Genomic DNA, 19264 nt, shown 5'->3' with positions numbered 1-19264 from the left:
GCCCTACCTAATCCGTCAATGAAGCTCGAGATCTCATCAACGTAGAGGCCAAAAAGAGTGGGTGATAGAGGGCAACCCTGTTTCACCCAATAGTACTGGAAATCTCATGTGATGTACCTCTTGGGGCTCTCACTTGTCCGGTGATGGACTCATAGAGGGCGATGATGCTCCAAACCATGTCAGATGGGACTCCTATCTCCTGTAGACGGTGTAGGAGGCGGGCTCAGGGTACAGTATCAAAAGCTTTGGGGAAATCCACAAAGCTTTAGTAAATCCTCTGATGTTGTGCTCTACCCTCCTCGATGATGGCACGGAGGGTGAAGATGTGTGTCAAAACCCCAACTGATCTCCTCGTGATCGTTCCTGGTACGAGACTTGAATCCTGCAAACAAACGAATAAACAACAAGAGGGGGTGCAGGCCTGACTCACTTCCCAACCATGACAGCCGTGGGCAAGCCCACAATCTTGACTGTCCCCACCGAGCCACGAGCTGAGCTAACTAGGTTGACGTACCGACCAATCTCCTCCTCGCGACGTCCCATACCACCACGAAGCCACCCTCGCGGGCCTCGAGATTGCTGCCGGCCTCGGTTGCGTAAAGCAGGTGCACGTCTGCACTAGATCCAGGCTCCAAGAGCATAGAGCTCTCACAAACTCGCGAGACTCTCTATATCCCAATAACTAACCTTGGCCACCCTTTTATAGGCTCTTGGCCGGTCATCGGGCGTCCACACTTGGGCGCCCGCTCGTCCATACTTGGGTGCCCGCCCGTTAGTCTATCCCTAACTCAGCTCGCCAATCAGCCTGCCTAGCTCCAAGCTTCCCCAAACCTCGAAGCTAGTCTTGTGTGCGTGTAGCACACGGTAGATACACATTGTGCACATAACATACTCCCCTTCCTCTAAGAGTTCACTAAAAAGCCAGGATAATCTCTCTGAAGAGTAGTCAATGTCTCCCATGTAGCGTCCTCCTCAACACGATCCTTCCACTTGATCTTGTATTCCGTGATAAGAGTATTACGCAATCTTCTTTCACGAAATCCAAGAATCTTTTCAGGTTCATGCAGAACAAATGTCATGTCCTCGACATCTATAATTTCTTGAGGAGTAACTAACTGATGTGTTCCACGGAGTACTTCCTTAAGTCTACTGACATGAAATACAGGATGAACTTTCACATGAGAAGGCAAATCCAATTCATATGCAACTAAACCAATCCGTCGTGTAACACGAAATGATCCACAGTATCTAGGGGATAATTTCGGAGATCGACCTGTCCGTAAAGTCTCGGAATCTTTCGGAACTCGCAAATACACCATCGTTACTTCAGAGAACTCTCTGGGTGAACGATGTCTATTAGAATAAAATCTGTCTCGATCTTGAGCACTGCTAATAGATTCCTTCGTAACTTGTAACATTTCCTGCATATCTTGCAAAAAATTACGTGCTGCATCATGCTGAAGTCTTGAGAATCCTACTATAACAGGTGATCTAGGTTGAAAACCATACATAAGCATGAAAGGACTAAACCCTGTACTCGTATGCTTAGTACTGTTATATGCAAATTCTAACATAGGAAGATAATCCTTTCATGAACTCTGTCTTTTGGATACATATGCTCGAAGCATATCCTCCAAAATCTGATTCACTCTTTCAGTCTGGCCATCAGATTGAGGATGATCAGAGGAACTCAAATTCAAAGTTGTTTCCAACTTCTCAAAAACAAGTTTCCAAAAATCACTCGTAAACTTAGAGTCCCTATCACTGACTATGTCCTGCGGTAACCCGTATAGTCTAAACAATTGCTTGATAAACTGCCGTGCTAATTACGTAGCTGTAATAGTCTTCCGGGTCGGTAAAAATCTAGCCATTTTTGTCAAGCGATCTACCACAACCCAAATAGAATCGTGGCCTTGATGTGTTCTTGGCAATCCGGTAATAAAATCCATGGAAATACTTTCCCATTTATTACCTAGGATTTGCAAAGGATGCAACAACTCAGCCTGTCTCTAAAGCGTCCAGCTTTATTTGCCTGACAAATCTGACACTTGAGAACATAATCTTCGACGGATCTGGCTCATCCTTAAATAATCTTTGAGTTGTTTATCTAACTCATCTTCCTTAGCTTGGCTCATCCTGTAAGGTGGAATACTGACAGGATGAGCGCCAGGGATCAAGTCAATACGATGATCTACTGGACGTTCAGGTGGTAAGCCCGATGGCAGTTCCTTAGGAAATACGTCTTGAAACGAATCAAGTATCTTCTGTAATTCTTTGCTTTCAAACACACTTAATTCATTTACATCCAAGGAAGGGATGAGAAAGGAAGAAAGTGGAATCAATACACAATGGAAAGCGGTATACAAAGAAGAATCCATTATATTTCCAAAATCAATTGTATTTACAAGAGGTCCCCGAGAGGGATGAATACAATCACCTAAAATACTATACTTGGTGTCCCTATGCTGAAAAGAAAAAATATGACTAGACCAATCTATCTGGACTTGAAGAGTCTTAAACCACTCAATTCCTAATAACAAGTCTACATTTTCTAGGTGCATTACATAGCATTCCAGAGTATCTTTGTAGTCCTGAATCTAGATTCCACCTTTCGATCCCATACTTGCCTTTCCGTAGGTAAAGCGTACCTCATAGGTATGATCGCTAGGTGTCGTATCAAGACTCAATTTCTGCACAATTTTGTAGTTAACAAAGTTGTGTGAGCTGCTAGGGTCTAAAAGAATGTGAATCTTATGGCCATTCACTTCTCCATAAACGCGGAGAAGATCATGCAAGCCAAATACTTTAGAATTGAACAGACAATCAGAACAAGTACTAGGGCGAGAAAGTACAGTAATTGATGTACCTGTCAAAGACAACTAGTTAGTTGCCTTTGGCTTGGGTCCTACATTTGTCTTGGCACCCTTTTGCTTTGGGCACTCGTTACGCATGTGTCCTTTTTCTTCGCAGATAAAACGACGTCCTTCCTTCTTGAGCTTTAAAGCCCTAAGGAGTCGTTTCTTTGCTGGTGTCGAACTTGAATTCTTCGAAGGTTGGTCCGAAGACTTTCCTTTAGTCGTGTTAGCCATAGGTGCGGAGAACTTTCGTTTATGCTTGTTCCCCTGCTCGGTAACGGGTTTCGACTTGGAAGAGACCATTGTATCATCATAGATACGAGCTGAATGAATGGCCTCGTCCAATCTTTTACATTTGTTATTTTTAACTTATAAACGATATGAGTCTGGTAAACCAGCTACTACGAAAAACCCCAAAAGAGTAGTGGGATCCATCTTTGTAGCTTTCATCTGCAAGTCCCAAAACTTCTGGAGGTAGACCTCATAAGTGAGGTGCTGCGAGGTCATGGTCAAAGCTGAAAACCGGGCAACAACATCATAACCATCCTCTTTGTTGAGGAATTCTTTTTTGAAGATGTCTTCGAATTGTGCCCAAGTTGTTGGCTTAGGGTTGAGTTCCTTTCACCAAAGCAAAGCTTTGCCGGACAGGAAACCTGCTGCTATCTGGATCTTTTTTCAAATCATATGGATGAAACTGAAAGTGAACTTGCCACTTATGTAGCCATGTGTCCACGATTTCCTTGGTACGCTGCTTATGCTCGCCCCCGAACTGTTCCGGAGTAATGTTGGGGCCTAAAGCAGAAGCCAAGGTATCCATACCCGATAGAGTAGAGAGGGTAGTGGTCAAGAGAGCGATTGAGTTTTGCAAAGCTTGCATCTGGGCTACGATTTGTGCCTGACGTTCCGTTGAAGAAGCTTCGAGAGCTACTTTGAACTCTTGGAAATCTGATTTTGACACACAATCGTCAAAAAGATCGGCATCGGTATCTTCCATAGCCGGCAAGCCTTCGCGTTCGACAAGGGGCTCCAACTCTGATTCTTGGGTCGACATCGTGAAGAGGGCAAGTGGAGAGAAAATTTGATCTTTGCACAATAAAAGTACAAGGGAACTTGAGAGCTTGAGAGCTTGAAAACTTGAGAGAGGTGTGGCAAGAAGCCCACTTAAGGGGTTTATAAAGGTTTCCCCAAAAGCTAAAAATCCCCAAAAGCTATCTTTATAGCTTTTGCTTTTGTGTTAAAAAAAATAATTATATATATATAAATATATAGATATATACATTTTGTTTTCTTAAAAAAATAAACATCTTTAAACCTTGGAGGGGGGGGAGGGGGTTAAACTTAAAAAAAAAAAAAACCTAAAAAAAAACGAAAGCCCAAAAAAAATGAGTGCTTTCCTTGTTTTTTTTCTCATCCCTCCTAGATTAGCCGCTGGCTGTTGCGTTGCTGACATCATCTGTTGCTGTTGCCAACTGCTGCTGGCGCTTGATGTCTTGCTGGCGCTGCCTTCGCGCATGTGACCGTGGCTGCCTGCGCGAGCCTGCCTGTCCACGCTGCACAAGCGTGGCCGCCTGCGCGTAGGCATGGCCGTCTGCTTGTCCATGCTGCACGCTTGCGCACAAGCGTGGCTGCGTGTGCCTAGGCATGGCCGTCTGCCTGCGCTGCGCCGCATAGAACTGGCCGCCTGCCTACGTGGTTGGCTGGCTGCGCACAGAGCCTGGCTGCCTGCGCACAAGTCCCAGCCTGCGTGCATGTCCCGGCCAGTAGTACCCTGCGCATACAATAGGCGGTGTCCCTCTCTCTCTCTCTCTCTCTCCCCCATTCAACGAAAAGCAAACCTGCTTTTTTGTTTTTGTTTTCTCTCTACGTTCATGCGACTGCACAAACGAATCATGCCTCTTCTTTGCAAAGCAAACAACCCTTCTTAGACTACCACCTCCCATCAACATGGGTTTCTTTGATGAAAAAACTGAATCTGAAAACAACAGTATGCACAGAAAAAACAGCAAGCTTTTTTTAACACATACCTTTCTTCGACCTCATCTTCTCTACCTACCGACTTGCTCGTTCACGAGGTATGCTCTGATACCACTGTTAAAACCCCAACGGATCTCCTCGTGATCATTCTTGGTACGAGATTCGAATCCTGCAAACAAACGAATAAACAACAAGGGGGTGCAGGCCTGACTCACCTCCCAACCATGACAGCCGTGGGCAAGCCCACAATCTTGGCTGTCCCCACCGAGCCACGAGCTGAGCTAACTAGGTTGACATACCGACCAATCTCCTCCTCGCGACGTTCCATACCGCCACGAAGCTACCCTCGCGGATTGTTGCCGACCTCGGCTGCGTAAAGCAGGTGCACGTCTGCACTAGATCCAGGCTCCAAGACCATAGAGCTCTCACAAACTCGCGAGACTCTCTATATCCCAATAACTAACCTTGGCCACCCTTTTATAGGCTCTTGGCTGGTCATCGGGCGTCCACACTTGGGCGCCCGTCCGTCCATACTTGGGTGCCCGCCCGTTAGTCTATCCCTAACTCAGCTCGCCAATCAGCCTGCCTAGCTCCAAGCTTCCCCAAACCTCGAAGCTAGTCTTGTGTGTGTGTAGCACACGGTAGATACACACTGTGCACATGACAATGTGGTCAAGAGTAGAGTAGCTCCTCCGAAAGCCAGCCTGTCCTGAGGCTTTGCATCCTTGGCTCTCTGCAAATGAACTGAGCTCCGCCTCTAGCATTGATCCATAGAGTTTGGCCAATGTGTGGCCAATCATGATTGTCCTATAATTATTAGGATTAAGTGGATCTTCGGCTTTGAGGATGGGGCTGATGGTGTTGGTGGACCAAGAGGGTGTAAATCCTTCACAAAGGGCTCGTTTGAACATGTAGGCTAATAGGGGCGCTAGGGTATCATCGGCATGCGAGATGTACTTGGCAGTGAGTCCCTCATGATCCTGGGCTCGCCCATTGCGTAGTCTATGAATGGCCTTGAGGACCATGCCCTTTGTGAAGAAAGTGGAGGTGGTGGGACAGGGATCTGATGGTGGGGGTAGGGGTGGTTGATGGGGGATATGATAGAGGGAGCATGCATAGGAGTGTCATGTGTCTGGGCAGGTGATAGATGTGGGAGGGCGATGGTCTCGGAGTTTCCTGAGGCCTCTTTGCAGTTCGGCCTAAGAAAAGTCTCTATCTAAGCGTAGAACTCCTGTTTCTTGCGTTGGGTGAGCCGTTGAGAAATCCGTTGCACTTGGTGCTTCGTGATTTGCCGAGTCCATACCTCGTGCTTAAGACGGGAGCATGTGGCCTAACATTTGTCATCATACCAATAGTTCTGGGTCATGGAACTGCAAGGTGGCTTGGCGGTAGACCGCTATGTGTAGATGAAAGAAGTGGTGGCGGATGTGTGGAGTATGGTGGTGAGTTGTGATGTGAGGGTGGATAGGGGGACAGTAGGTTCCACATCCTGGAGTTGGCGGTGGATGTGGTTGGAGTAAACAAGGTCAAACTTGTGATAAAAAAGGACCTGAGTGTAATATGAGATGGGGGGTGGTGGCGGAGGGGTGGGTGGTGTGCAGATAAGAGTGAAAGAGAGGTAGGAATGGTCAGCCTCAAAGGGGGGTGGCGGGATGGAGAAGTCGGGAAGAAGGTGTGCCAAAGCCAGAGATCCCATAAGGTAGTCCACTGTGCTAGTACCTCCTGAGTGAGGGAAGGAGGTGAGGGCGTCGGAGGAGGGCCATCGAGACATCTTGTTATAGATAATGAGACGATGTGTAGCTCCCAACTCTAATAAATATCTCCCACAGAGAGAGAGAGAGAGAGAGAGAGAGAGAGAGAGAGAGAGAGAGAGAGAGAGAGAGAGATTAACGTCTACGAGAGGCCAAAGTCGGCCTATGAGACAAAAAATAATACAACTGTGTTCTTCCGGTCATCGGAAGAAAAGGAAAAGAAAGAAAAGAAAAAGTGTGCATGTGTCTGGATACAATTGTGAATCATCATGGATCGGTGGAGCCCATATACAAACAATATAAAGGGGGTTGGGGATGTGGATGGAGTGCTAAGGCAAGATGCATCTCTATATGCTGAAGGGGTAGTACAAGCATGCTATGCAGATCTATGTCTAACTCCATCCAGTGCCATAAGAGGGATATAAGATATCATACATCGCCGATGCTGAGGCTGTGAGTGGCGTGAACATGTACCGTGAGTCCGAATGAAAGCGAGCTAGCCTCTCCTGTGTCTCCATCTGGTGTCTCATCCGGATAGCTGCCATCTCTCGGTGACGGAGTCGGGGTGCTTTGTGTCCAGTCTGTCTAGGTCTCCTCCTGGCTCTCGATTCCTCTGCTCTCTGTGCGGTCACCCCATGTGGTACATCAGCTGGCACTGGCATAGCTCTCTGGAAGAAATCTGTGAGAGAGAGAGAAAGAAAGAAAGATTTTATTAACGTCTTCCAAAAGACCGAACTTGGCCTATGAGACAAATCAGTGTACGTGTGTGGGGTATCCTTTGTCATTCCAACAAAATGAAAAAGTACTGAACTAAAAAGCTGAATTTGGGTGTGCAATGAGTACAATGAGTGGGGGAGGGGATGGAGCTCTACTACTAGGAGAATGCAAAGCTATATGCATGGAGTATACAATCATGATATGCAACCTAGCTAGCTCCATCCTGTACCATACTGGGGGTATAAAATGGTATACATCAATGAAGGGGGTGTCCACAGCTCCCTGGAGAACATGCCTGGGTCTGCTCTGAAGCGAGCCAGTCGCTCCGCACCCTCTCTGTGAAACTGAGCTATGATCTCTGTCATCTCTCTGGTATAGGCGTGGTGTCCGAAAGCCACGTGTCCTCTGTCTCTTGCGGGCTTTGAGTGTCTCTGCTCTCTAGAGAGTAATTCCCTGCTGTGTAGGGGCTGGGAGTGGGGTGGATCTCTGAAAAAATGTAGTAATCTGTGTCTGTCGTCCCTCCTTTGGAGCTGTCTGAGCCTGTAATGATGTCTCTTTGTGATGTTGTATGTCTAGAATGAATCTCCCCAGTATGCGCTGGTCTGCTGCCTCAAAGAGCTGGCGTAGGGAATGTGACTCTGAATAAAATGGGATATCTCTCTCTGATGGATGTATATGCTCTGCATCTGCTTACATAATGCTCCTCACTCTCCACCTCCTCTCTGCACAATCTGCATACTCTCTCCTCTCGGGGGATCCGTGCTGCTCTGCCAGTCTCGATCTCCAATCGATGTGATGAGACTCTAAGCTGACCAATAGCTACTCGGGAGCCGTGTGGTAAAAAGCCCTCCATGTATCTAGGCCTTTCTATAAATCCATCATCAGTGATACTCATGAAGTGATCTCTGTAGTATAGCATCTTCGGTGGAAGAGGCTGTGTAGGTGATATCCATGTCTCTTGTGTATAGAGCTGCCATAGGTCCTGTCTCAATACTATGTTCCTCTCACTATGAGAGAGACGGATTTGTGGTGCATCCCTGTCATACTGGAATGGTGGTAGATGATCCATGTCTAGGCCATGCTGTGAGAACCAATGTGTGACCTGTGCATGCCATGATCCTCTGTCTCCTGCCTCAGCCAGCTGTCTAGATGCCTCAAAAGCTCTGTATGACAATCTGTCCTGTGGCATCTCTCTGAATCTGTCTAGGAGGCATATAGTCTGGAATATGGCCTCTACCATCATAGGAGGCGCAGCAAGCTTTGCTCAGATAATGTAATGAGGTACTGACGGTTTGCTGCGTATCATGCGTGCCATCATGAGGGTCTGTGGTCTCTCTATCTATGTCCACCAATGGGTAGCAAGGCCTGGCGCCCATACCGCTGCTCCATACATCAGTGCCGGTGTGACTAATGTGTCAAATAGCCACCCCTTCGTCCGGGGCTCCTGAAAATGCGCCTGGTGGCACTGTCTCTCTAGCATAGCCAATGCTGCATATCCCCGTGTCAATCTAGCTCTAGCTGCTGAACCCATGGTGAAGCGCGTGGCTGCTGCAGAGAAGGTAACCTCTAGGTACACGTATGATGTCACCACCTCCACCTGGGTCCTGCGAGAGTGAATGTCAACTTACTCCTGCCTTGTCTCGATGTATAAAAGACCATAACCTTGGTTTTTACAAGGTTCACAGTAAGACCCCTCTGTGTGCAGAAATCATCGAGTGCATGTAGATGCTGCTGTAGACCTCCTGGAGACTCAGACACTAATACAGTATCATCAGCATAAAGCATAATATGTACTGAGGTACCTGCTAGATCAACTCCATCTCCGTCTCCCCGTGTAATGAAGTCAGCCACCTCATCAATGTATAACCCAAATAGCGTGGGGGAAAGTGGGCATCCTTGCTTCACATCAATGGTGCTAGCAATAGTCTCGGACATACCTCTTGGGCATCTGACTCGCCCAAAAACCTGCTCATATAATGCATAGATGCCCCATGTCATATCTGCTGGTATGCCAAGAGACTACAGGCGTTGAAAGAGCCTCTCTCGTGGTACATGTCAAATGCCTTGCAGAAATCTACAAAGCAGCAATAGAGCTTTCTCTTCCTCACTCTGGCCTGATCAATCATACATCTCAAAGTGAATACATGGTCAGTGGTAGAGAAAGCTCTCCTGAAGCCTGCCTGCCCTGATGAGCATAAACCTGCTCGCTCAGCATGTAAGCTAAGCTCTTGCTCCAACATTGCACCATAGAGTTTGGCCAACACGTGGCCAACCATAACCGTCTTGTAGTTGCTCGGATCGAGCATATCCCCTGTTTTGTGGTGTGCATCGTCCACTCCGCAAGCAACAAACCCTCTGCTAGTGCCCTGTTAAACAAGTGTGCAAGAAAAGGAGCCAAAGAATCTATTGCATATATGAGATGCTCACCCTGTAGGCCCATATGGTCGGCGGCCCGTCCATGCTGTAGGCGGCGGATAGCTTCCTTTACCATCGAGTGGGTAAAGAAGCTAGCTGTGGTAGGTCGAGGCTCCTGTGGCTGAGGTATAGGTGACTGCTGTGGGGCGTGGTATAGGCCCTCTGCATATGTGTGCCATGTCTATGGGTTTGCAATGGGTATCGGTGTCCGAGGCTCTCTGAAGTGCCGCCATGAGATAGGGCTATCTCTACTCATGAAGAAATGGAAGATCTCTAGCTCCTGTATCTGTGCGAAGGCCCGCCTTTTGCGGCGAGTAAGTCTCCTCATCTCTGAAACCGGCCTCTGGTAGAAACCAAAGTGCGGTAGACTAGCAGTCACCCTTCCACCAATTGTAGTCCAAACAAATAACAAATTAGCAGGAGCTAGAATGCTCCTGAACTAAAAGGAAATCGACACCTGTTGGCCCCAAAGCTTGGCGCCCCTTTCGGTATTTCTTTATTCAAATTCAATCGAATGTATAACCAAGTACAACAAAGCCAGTCAAAGAAAGTAAACCTGCATGTCCAATTTGGCTGCCCTCAAGACCTCTTAGCATAGAGGAGTCACATACAGATTTGTGTCCCACAAAAGCAACACACTGTGTTTTCCTCTGATCAACCAAGACAATTCAACAGGGCAGCCTTGAGCATACATCTGACTGCTCCATGAACATGGCTTCAAACTCAGCCAAAATACAAATCCACTGTCCAATCTTTGTTTCCACCCTTCAAACTGCCATACCCCTCCTCTCACAAAGGGCCAAAAGAAACAACTCTGTAGCAGACATAAGCCAGTGGAAAGAAAGAAAGAAAGATATGTTCAGAGTTTACCAATTTTTATGCGCAGTTTTTCTCTAGAGGGATTGATCGTACCAGTTTGTACTTGCAGCTGCTTGCATCAGCAACTCTGCATCACACGTGTGCTCTTGTCTGTACGGATCTGTACTTGCGGCACGTGTGTACGTGTCTGTACTTTCCCCCCTTGCAGCCACCTCAGAACAGTACTTGCAGCAATCTTCTTCAAGCGCCGCTTGCACTTGATGATGCACCGCCTGCACCTGATGATGCGCCGCCTGCACCTGTTCAGGACTGAACAATCCCGCCTGTACCTGCTAGGCAGGACTGCAGTATCTGCCTGTACCTGTCCGTACAAGTCTGCGCCTGGTCGCCGTGTAGCCGTCAGCTGTTGCCTATGCCAGCTGTCGTACAATAGCCGCCGCCTGTACCAGCTGTACGGGACTGCACCGTACCTGACTGCACCTGCAGTATGGGACTGCATCGTACTTGACTGTACTTGACTGTCCGTACAGGTCTGTGCCTGGTCGCCCTGCACCCGCCTGTACCAGATAGTGTGCAGCTGCCGCCTGTGCCAGCTGTCGTACAGCAGCCGCCGCTTGTACCAGCTGTACGGGACTGCACCGTACCTTACTGTACCTGATGTTTGTACCCTGGTCGCCAGCACCGCCTGTACCAGTCGCCAGTCAACCTACAGCCGCCTGTTCTGTACGGCCTGCAGCCGCCTGTTCTGTACGGCCTGCTGTTCTGTTCGGCTACTCTCCACGCAGCTGTGTTTCCCTTCTCCTCCACGCAACCAGCTTGCACGACCTCTTCCCCAAAAGCAAGAGAGAGAGAAGAGAGAGACGTGTACCTCCAAAAGTGGAGTGGCCTCCTTCCATAAATATCCTAGTGGCCCTCTAAAGTTTATCAAACTTTCTAAGGGCCTCTTATGCCTAGGGGCCACCCAAGGTTAAAACATTATAAATATTAAAGTCCTTGGTCCCCCTTCACACTTGAGGATGTCCACACATATAACTATTTGTCTTGGCACCCAAGTACGAATCATTAAATATTTATCTTGCTCACCAATCACCATGCTGACACTCATGCTGTTCCACTTTCACAGGGTCATGACAATCTCTCTCCTTGACTCCGGCTCTGTGATGGCTCCCAAGGCTCTCTGTATGCGGAGCCGTGAGTATAGGGCTCTGCACTCGTCATCATACCATCTGTTCTGGGACATAGCCCCAGATCTCGCAGGCTCTCCTGAGTGGACACGATGTGGGAAGCTCTGTAATGCGGCCGTGTCTAGGAGTGATGCCAGCTCGGCTGTAATGGTATCCATAGGTGCCAAGGGATCCATGAGTAGGAGCCCATCCTCTACTTTGCCAGTGTATATGTCTGCCATGTCATGTGTGAAGTAGATAGTAGTGTGTGGCGTCGGTATGTGGGGGGCTGGTGATACTGGTGATCCAGCTAGTGAAAATGCCGAGTATGTATGATCTGCCCCAATAGGACGAGGTGGGATGGAGAATGAGGTGACAAGCTGTGATGCCTCCAAAGACCCCATAATGTAGTCTACCACCGTGCCTCCGGTCCGTGTATGACCCCCATGTGGGAAGCATGTCAGCCCTCCTGATCCCGGCCACTGTAGCATCCCGTTATAAATAACGAGACGATGCCTGGCTCCCGACTCTAGTAAGTGGTCCCCATAATGTACTCTGTCTGGTCCAGTGTCCTCTGATGCCCGACTAGCCCCTATCTCCTTTGGATCCACAGGGTGGAGGATCTCCATGTCATCATAGTCATACACCTCACACTGTCTGCTCTGTGTGTGGGCATTGAAGTCACCCGTAAGAAATACCTCCCCTAGTGTAGAATAATGCATAATCTCCTCTGACAGACAAGTGTATGGCGAGGCTCTTGTCTTCTCCTCCTGTGGAATGTCCTCTGTAATGACATAGGAGGATCATGATGGAGGAAAGTAACATAGGGCTATGTATATAACCCTGTCCTGTGAGAGCTGTAAGCTGATCCACATGTATCTGGCCTCTGGATCCTGTGCTACCACTCTCAGTCTCCCCTGTAGCTCCTGTCTGAATAGAACTGCTACTCCCCCGACCCTCTTGAGGTACCCTGGCGTGTGGTCCTTTTGTATGCTGACTCCCACTGGAATCCCTCTACTCGAGGTAGCCCTCTCTCTGGGCTCTGATGTGTCTCTGTCAGAAGTATGATCTCTCTCCTCACCATAACATGCTCCAATCGTCTAGGCTGCACCCATAGTGAACCATTACAGTTCCATACTGCCATGTGTATCTCTGTCTCAGTGGCCTGGTCCGTGTCCCATAGGCCCCAAACCGCTAATCCATGGGCCGGCCATCAATGATGACCCGACCATCTCGATAGAAGGCCTTCTTGCCTTCTCTCCTCACATGTAAGACTTGTGGCATGCAAGCTCTCCTATGCTCTAGCTGCATCCTCGTGAGATCATCATCCAAGAAAATAGGAGCTCCCTCTAAGCCTCGTAGTATGACCCTCTTCCTCATGAAGATGGTGCGTGCCTCCACATCCCGAAACTGGATGATGAGAGCTCTCTTCTTTGTCATGTCTTTCCCGGCCCTCCAAGCTTTGAGGAAGGGGGGGGGTCCCTCATGTGAGTATCCAAGTCATGTGCATAGTGTCCGCCCATCCCCCTCGGGGGTAGAGTCGGCTACCTCGGGAATCCCCGTGACTCTCACATTGAGTCTACGAGCATGTCGCATCCGCTCCTCCTCAATGGTGGTGTTGACGATTTGGAGCCCTTCTTTTTGGGCATCCTCTTTCACTTCCTTTTTGATGTTCCTCTTCACCACTTCTACCCAACCCTCCCTTGTTGCCTCCATCTTACCTTCTAGGCTCTTGGTGATTGCCTTGGTGAGTTCCTCTTTGATGGCCTCTTTGTCAACTTCCACAATCTCCCCCGCCTCCCGTGGTGGTCGGTCCCATAGAGAGATCACCTCCGCTTTGAGGATGTCGATTTCCTCCTTCATAGTGTCCCGTACCTTCTTCCATCCCTCTTTCTCCTCTTTCCTTGCTTCTTTCTCCTTCTTCCCTCCTTCCTTCTCTTTCTCCCTCCCCTTCTCCCAAGTCTCCTTCTCCCTTTTCCAAGCTTCCTTCTCTTTTTGTAAAGCTTCGATCTCCTTCTCGACTTTGGAAAGTCGGTTGATGATGTTGTTGATGGCGGAGTCCGCCATCTTCTTGTTTTCTCTGATGGAGATGTTCAACTTATCCTCCATTTTGACTATCTCCTCTTTGCTTGCACCCTTGGCCATGTCGATGTACCTCGGAGAGATAGAACCCTAACACTTATGTTGCTGCCTTGGAGGCCTGAGCAAGGGTGGCTGAGGAAAGGGTGGCAAACATAACCTGGATTGGGCTGGGGCTTCACATGGCGGCAGTAGCAGCACAGGCTGCGACCAAAACGAAGGGACAGGGAGGGGATGCGAAGGCGATGGGGAGAGAGAAAGCGCAGGCGACAGGAGGGGGAGAGAGAGAGAGAGAGAGAGAGAGAGGCAGCGGGGGGGGGGAGAGGTGGGAGGGGATGCGCAGGTGAGAGAGAGAGAGAGAGGTCAGGGGGGCTGGCGGGAGAGAGGGTGGGAGGAAGGGCTGGCGCAGAGGGGGCTGGCGTAGAGGGGGTTGCTGGCGGGAGGGGGGGCAGAGGGGGCTGGCACAGACGGGGGCGAGGGGCTGGTGGGAGGAGGCGCAGAGGGGGCTGGCGCAGAGGGGGTTGCTGGTGGGAGGGGGGCGGAGGGGTCTGGCACAGAGGGGGGCAAGGGGCTGGGGGGGGGGGGGGGGGGGGGGGGGGGGGCGCAGAGGGGTTGCTGGCGTAGAGAGAGAGAGAGAGAGAGAGAGAGAGAGAGAAATGGAATGAAATGATATATTAACGTCTCTAAGAGGCCATAATGGCCTATGAGACCAAAACTGAGAGTACATCTGAAGTTGGTGTCTCATAAAAAAGAACAACTAAATGAGACTAAAAAGTACAATAAACTGATTGTCCTACAGTTATAAGAACATAACTGTAAGACTTCGAGATGATACTGAGTAGAAAATACTGGAAAATATTGAAAAATATTGAAAAATGTATATCAGGTAGATCCATGTATGCTGATCAGTTGAAGTGTTGCCCTCTCCTTAGATCAAGTATCTCCGCCATGGGGCTGTCTAGAATGGAGAGGTCGTAGAAGCGAGGTAGGCGCCTCCGATGCCGAGCAATAATGGCTCTGATTTAGCGATGGTGAGGATGTCGTGGTTGGGATCCTGGTGGGTGTGGCCGATGAGCACGACATAAGATAATTGCTCTATCAGTGGTCGGTGCCTGATGGCCCAATGGAGGAGGTATCAGGAGGTGTGTGGGCTGGGTTGCTGGTGTCGGTGCCGAAGAAATCTGTCAGGGTCCTCTGTCTAGGTACATCATGGCTCGGCCTCCTGTCTGCCAAGAGGGTCTCTCTGTGTCTCCTGAGCTCAAGTAGAAACAATCCCAGGCATCTTTGATCCTCAAACTCCATGACCGTGCGTAACGGCCCAAAACCCTCTCGAAAGAGGCAGTGATATCTCCCTCGGATCTCATAATAGACTGTACATGGGCAAATGTAGTGTTCCTCAGTCTCTACCTCTTGGTAGCATAGCTGACAAATGCGGTCATCCAAGATTTGATGCACATATCGCCCTGTCTCAATCCGCAGCTGGTGTGATGAGGTCCGGATCTGTCCAATGGCACAACGTATCCCATGTGATAGGTGTACATCCATGTACGCCGAGCGGGTGATAAAATCATATGGTGAGGTGTGTAGAAAATGGCTCTTGTAATGAGCCATTTTCGTGCCTAAGGGCTCAAGGGGGCTAGTCCATGTCCTCTCTGTGTCCACTCTAATGATATCCATCCTGATCATGCGGTTTTGCTCTGAGCGGGTGAGATCCAAAAATGGACAATCTAGACTGTACTGAAAGGGTGGTAGTGCCTCTATCCGCAAACCATGTAGGCCAAACCATGATCTCATTTGAGCGTACCAGCAATGAGTATCTCCATCCTCTGCCGACTGTATGGATGAGGTCAATGCCAATCGGGAGTACCTCTGCTGAGGGAGCTCTCATAGGGCCTCGGTTACTATTGGTGGGGCACCCAACTCAGCCCGAACAATCTCATGGGGTACTGCTGATTTGCTCCGAATCATGCGGGCAATCATCATAATCAGTGGTCTCTCCATCCGTCATCTGTCCCTCTCTGAGATATGTGATGTATACTGGGCCCCCAAATTGGAGCTCCGTTTAGGAGGGTCGGTGTGACAAGCGTATCAAATAGCCACAATTTGGTGCGTGGCTCCTGAAACTGTATGTGTGCACACTGTGTAAGATCCCTGTCTCCACCGCGCAACAATTTCAGGGGTGATAGCAGCGGAAGTAGCACTTCTTGCGGGGGGCAGGGTCCCACACTCGGGGCCTCGCCCACGGATATCCGGACAAGAGACTAATCCATCGGTTTTTCCAAAACCGAACCCGGAAAAACTTCCTTTGCCCGGAAAGCACGGGCGATTCCACCAGGATAACTTTTCCCTAACGTAGTCAAAAGCCTTAACTAAGTGAGCTCATCTGACCGAACCCCTAAGGTCCATAGTCAGATCAGGAAAAAAGACTGTACTTGGATCATAGAGACCAACGCTTTTTTCCTCATTGAGAGGCACAACCGTTGATTCTTTTCCATAGAACAATTTTTGTCCGGGATTTACTCCATCTATCGAACTAAACAGAAATTGAGTCTCGATTTACGGATCCATCAGTCCAGCTCAACCCCATCTAGTCCCATGGGTTAGCCAACCGCCAACCACTGTAGTGATGGGATCCAATTAGGAATTTGGTTAGGTTTTGTCTCGGGTACCAGGGAAAAGAGTTTCCAGGCCCCCTAGCCGGATGTTCATGCAAACATAAAACTAGTCACACCACTTACACACCCAATATGAAATTGCTTTTTTCTCAGCATCAGCTATCTTTAAAACAATCCTTTAATGAAACCATTGTGTCACTGATCACAATCCTCAAAATCTCTGGTTGAATCCTCATTTCTAATTATTCCTTCATCGGTGTACTTATGGCATCATTGGCAACGAGAACGCTCACCACCTGTTCACACAGGGGTCTTTTCGATAGTTCCTAGCTCATAGTAACGGCAATATATTCACATAGTAACGGCAATATATTCACATAACAAAATGGAATCTCCGTGGAAGATCAGCAAGATCAACCAACAGATCCATATAAAAGAGTCATGGACTCATCCGTTTGAGGACCAGTAAGGTCAATCAACCAGATCCATGCCCGGTTTCAGAAAACAACTCTTACTCCTTGATTCAATATCTTCCACGACACACGTGTGGGTATCTTCGGCGACCCAGAGCCCGAGCACCGTATGGTCAACACCCTCTAGGATCCTTCGCAGGTCACCTAGCGCTTCACTCATAGGCCGCTTCCTTGGTCCCTCATCCACCGTACCGGAAGCTCACCACTTAAATCGAACCGAGGCTGGTCAAGACCTCGGCCGACCTTGCTACGTGAGACGTCCTCCATTGACTCTCTGTCAGCAGTTGCAACTTTATCAGTTAGGTCTCCACGACCTTACTCACAAGACGGTCAAAATGCTTCCCCAGCATTCTTGACATAAAACAGTCATTTACAAACAGGTCACAAATACAGTTTCTATATTGAACTCTCGTCTTTCCACATTATCCCTCATCAGTCCATATTACTTATTCCACATTCAGTTCATATGTGTACCCATTCTCATTCAATCACATCAATTTCATCTCATCACATCATATTCATTCATATCATCGTCACATCATTTCACATACACATTCGTATTCATTATTCCACACACATCCACATTCGTACATCCACATCCATACATCCATATCCATATCCGCATTCATACATACACACCCACATTCCATATCTACATCCATACATCCACATCCACATCCATACATCCACATCCACATCCACATCCACATCCATACATCCATTTTCACACATACATCCACATCCACATCCACATTCACATCCACATCCATGCATCCACATCCACATCCTTATATCTACATCCACATCCACATCTATACATCCACATCCATACATTCACATCCACATCCATACATTCACATCCACATCCACATCCATACATCCACATCCACACATCCACATCCACATCCACATCCACATCCACATTCATACATCCATTCCCACATCCATATACATCCACATTTCACATTCATACATCCACATCCACATTCATACATCCATTCCCACACATCCACATTCCACATTCATACATTCATATCCACATCCATACATCCACATCCACATCCACATCCATACATCTACATCCATACATCCACATCCATATTCATACATTCATTTCCACATCCACATACATCCACATTCCACATTCCACATTCATACATCCATTTTCACATCCACATCCATACATCAATGTACATTAATCTACATCATTCACACATCAAATCACATCATTCATTCATCCATCTACATCTATCTGATTCCTATCACATCTCATCACATCTATTTATAGAATGTAAGAGAATTCTAATTTTTTGATATAAAGATTCTTTACGCATCTATTTAGGCATAAAGACAACTTTAGTAGAAATATCACTTTTTAAAAAATCCTTTTTTGGCATCTATTTAGACATAAATTCAATTTTAAGGAAAATAACACTTTTGAATTAAAAATAAATCTTTTATGCATCTTACTATGTATAAATTCCATTTTAATGAGAATAACACTTTCAAAATAAAATTAAATCTTTTATGCATGTTACTATGCATAAATTCAATTTAAATGAGAATGACACTTTTAAATTAAAAATCAATCTTTTATGTATCTTCCTATGCATAAAATCAAAATTGATGAAAATAACTCTTTTGAAATAAAAATAGATTTCTTTATGCATCTTTCTATGCATAAAATCAAAATTGATGAAAATAACTCTTTTGAAATAAAAATAGATTTCTTTATGCATCATTCTATGCATAAAATCAAAATTGATGAGAATAACACTTTTGGATTAAAATAAATTCTTTATGTATCTTTCCATGTATAAATCCAATTTAATAGGAATTATACTTTTAAAATAAAATAATTTCTCTTATGCATCTAATTTATATATAAAATTTATTTATGATGAAAATCACGCTTTTAATATAAAAAAGATCTTTTATGCATATGTTTATGCATACAAATTATTTATGATAAAAATCACTCTTTTAATATAAAAGAATTTTTTTTATGCATCTAATTTATGTATAAAATTATTTATGATAAAAATCACACTTTTAATATAAAAAAATATCTTTTATGCATATGTTTATGCATACAAATTATTTATGATGAAAATCACTCTTTTAATATAAAAGAATTTCTTTTATGCATCTAATTTATGTATAAAATTATTTATGATGAAAATCATACTTTTAATATAAAAAAAAATATCATTTATGCATATGTTTATGCATACAAATCATTTATGATAAAAATCACTCTTTTAATATAAAAGAATTTCTTTTATGCATCCATTTATGCATAAAAATTATTTATGATGAAAATCACACTTTTAATATAAAAAAATATCTTTTATGCATATGTTTATGCATAGAAATCAATTATGATGATGAAAATCACTCTTT

The 19264-nt window shown here is 46.6% G+C and overlaps 1 protein-coding gene and 1 pseudogene across 2 annotated transcripts in view; one reads left to right on the top strand and one right to left on the bottom strand.

Moving 5' to 3' along the window:
• LOC147620073 (TLD-domain containing nucleolar protein) overlaps positions 1–19264 on the top strand; it is a 56968-nt gene that overhangs the window by 16779 nt on the left and 20925 nt on the right. The gene's annotated exons all lie outside the window — the stretch shown is intronic.
• LOC147620074 (uncharacterized) lies at positions 12221–13881 on the bottom strand (annotated as a pseudogene).

The sequence above is a fragment of the Cibotium barometz genome, chromosome 32, assembly GCF_041138505.1.
Source record: "Cibotium barometz isolate CiBa-2024 chromosome 32, ASM4113850v1, whole genome shotgun sequence".
Lineage (NCBI taxonomy): Eukaryota > Viridiplantae > Streptophyta > Polypodiopsida > Cyatheales > Cibotiaceae > Cibotium > Cibotium barometz.
Note: the sequence above shows the minus strand (reverse complement) of the source record. Positions and strands in the feature narration are given on the sequence as shown.